We start from the raw sequence: 3,596 nt of genomic DNA, 5'->3' as shown, positions 1-3,596 counted from the left end.
CCTCGCTCTCACACACACAAATCACACACACACACATATCATATCCATACTCACACTCAGACTTACACACACTCAATACTCACATACTCACACACTCATACTCACGTACCCTCATACTCGCACCACTCATACTCCACCATACTCATACTCAATACTCACACACTCATAACTCATTCGCACACTCATACTCGCACACTCATCTACTCAGAATCATTACTCACTCTTCAAACTCATACACACGTACACACATACACTCATATCACATACTCACACATACTCATTTACTCACGTACACATAATCACACACTCATACTCTCTCTCACACACACACTCGCGTCTTCTCTCACACATATCAACACACTCATACTCACTCATACTCACACACTCCATACTCACGTACACACATACTCACCAACACGCATTATAACATACTCACTCACTCTCCTCAGTACTCAAATACACGCACACACACACTCAGTACTCACACACTCATACTCGCATACTCACACTAATACTCAAATGACCACAAATACTCACTACGCACTCAAATACTCACCATCATACCACGACACTCCACACGCATACTGTCACACAAATCTCGCACAACTCATTACTCACGTACTCACACACTCATGAGCTGTCGCATACTCACACTCAACTCACATACTCACACTCATACTCACATACCGTCACACACTAATACTCGACCTCACTCACACTCATTACTCACGTACGCACAAAGCATACCTCAATACTCACACATACATACTCACACGCTCATACTCACGTACTCCAACACTTTACTCACATATCACACACACACTCACACACACTCATTACTCACCTACTCACAGGCTTTACTACTACGCATACTCCACACTCATACTCACATACTCACACATCTGAAACTACATACTCATACATCGCATCTCACAGACGCATGCTCATACTCTCTTACTCACACACTCATACTCACATACATACTCACACACCTCATCTCACGACTCACACGCTTATACTCACATACCACACAACTCTCCCACACTCATACTCACATATCACACACGCATACTCGCATACGCACGCCACCATGCCCTCAGACTCGCTCATCTCTTTCTTTCTCTCTCTCGACACACACCACCACATGCACAAGCCACACACACACACAACACACCACACACACACAGGAAGTGACGTCACCTTCACTCGGCGCTGAGATTACCACTGCTGTCGTGTCGTAGCACGGCGCCAGATCTGAGAGCAGACTCGACAGAGTCAAGCTTGAACTGCAGTGAGGGCCAGAGAGAGATAGCACCATGATGAGCTCAGCTCTGACCCTCATGAACTCCACGCTGTTGTTCTCCATAGGGCGTATCCCGGCGGAAAACAGCAGCAGGAAGTTCTCCTGCTCAATGCAAGAAGCAACAGCCGCCACCTGCAGCATGACGGAACAGAGCAACATCAGCTGCAGCCCACACCAAACTCGTGATGTGGGTGAGGTGATGGTTGGATCCTGTACCTGCTCCATCTGCAGGCGTCCGTCGCCTGTGACGTTCACAGCGGGAAAGAGCGTCTCTCTTGAGACGCCTTGACAGATGCTGCTCCGACACACCGCCGCTTACAAACCACAGCACCATCAGCGTCACTGCAAGCATCACTCAGAGTTAACCCATTAAACTATACTTTGTTAACAATGTTAGGATTTTTTTTTTTTATATATTTTCTGTTCTCATATGTTCGTTTTTAGTTAACGTTTTAGAGTCCAGTTTGTTGCGTTTGTTTGTCCTTATATACACTCTTAAAAAATAAAGGTCGGGCTAAAAAGGTTCTTCACAGTCGAGCACCATAGAGGGACCCTTGGTTGGTTCACAAAGAAAGCATGCAGGTCAAAGAACACATTTCTTTCTTATCTTTTATAATCACTCGAAGAACCTGGCTTTCGCCACAAAGAGCCTTTTTTGAAACAGAAAGGTTCATTTCAGATGTTCTATGGCATCGTGAAAGCACCTTTATTTTTAAAGAGTATATATATATAATATATATATATCTTACATAAAAGAGATATATATATATTATATAATATATAATATATATATATATATATTATTATGTTTTATTGAATTTGTATAATTGTTTTTTCAGGTTTAAATTATTTTAGCACAGACAGGTTAAAGCCAAATAAAAATTTGAAATTACTATCTTTAAAACTAGCGGAAATAAGTTTCTTAATTTTTATATTTTAATTTCAGTGATTTCATTTCATTTAATGATTATTGTTTCAATTCTTTAAACTGATTTTATATTTGATTTTAGAGTTAATAACATAGTAACAGTGTTACATATTCACAAGTACTTTTTACACCAGTGTTCAAGGTTTGGTGTTATGTAAGATTGTGTAAAAGAAGTAACACTTTTATTAATCAAGGATGCATTTAATTGATCAAAACGTGACAGTAAAGACATTTCTAATGTTACAGTCGATTTCTATTTCAAATGAAATGCGTTTTTTTGAACTTTTCTATTGATCTGTGAATCGTAAAAAATAAAAGGTATCACGTTTTCCACAAAAAATATTGGGCAGCACGACTGTTTTCAAACATTGATAATAATCAGAAAATGTTCTTGAGCAGCAAATCATCAATTATTATGATTTTCTGAAGATCATGTGACACTGAAGACTGGAGTAATGATGCTGAAAATACAGCTGCACGTCACAGAAATAAAATTACACTTTAACAGAGTAACAATCACAAATCAACTTACAAAAAATAAAAAAAGATCAACAACAAAAAAAAATTTTTTTGATCAACAAATGGTGAGCAGAAGATACTTCTTTCAAAATAATGAGAAAAATCCACCAGCTTTTGAACGAAGTAAGTAACATATACATAATGAATAATTAATTAACCAAACACACACAAAACACTGAGATGGACAAAAGATCTGGAGTTCAAAAAGTGAAAAAAGCATTACTGATATTAAATAAAGCTGCACAAACACACTCACAATCGCGGACAGACAGGGAAGTTTGTTGGTTTGAAATGTGAAACACTTGCAGTGTGTTAGTGCTAAAATTAAATTGTGTGTTTGGTGGGTTAGTTAGTGGACGCTGCTGCTAGTTAATGTGATTCTTATACACCTGTGTGAACCTCATGCATTAAAAATCTGATTCAAACAACATTCAGGGCTTGAAGAAATGTGCAGTTCAGTGAAAAGAAGCGAGACGGTGAAAGAGCGCTTTACTCACAATCTTCAGTGTCTTCATCAAGCAGTGTAAGAACTCGTCCAGTCTCCTGTGCTCGAATGAGGTCCGTCATCTGCAGGAGAAGCAGAAGTCAGCAGCGGCTCAGACTCCTGTCTCAGGAGGAGTCTGTACACTCACCTTCGGCTGAAAAACTGTTGTCCAGGTGTTGAGGAAGGACAGCGGCGCTCAGTCCTCTGAAGACGCTCTCCATGACTGCGGTGCGATCCACAGCTGCAGGCTTCCTGCTCCTTGTGCTCCTCCTCTCCATCATCATCATCATCATCATCATCATCATCATCACACCCCCGTAATGAGCCGTCACCGGAGACAACACACAATCACACACAGCTGG

Source organism: Cyprinus carpio, chromosome B19, assembly GCF_018340385.1.
Source record: "Cyprinus carpio isolate SPL01 chromosome B19, ASM1834038v1, whole genome shotgun sequence".
Classification (NCBI taxonomy): domain Eukaryota; kingdom Metazoa; phylum Chordata; class Actinopteri; order Cypriniformes; family Cyprinidae; genus Cyprinus; species Cyprinus carpio.
Note: the sequence above shows the minus strand (reverse complement) of the source record.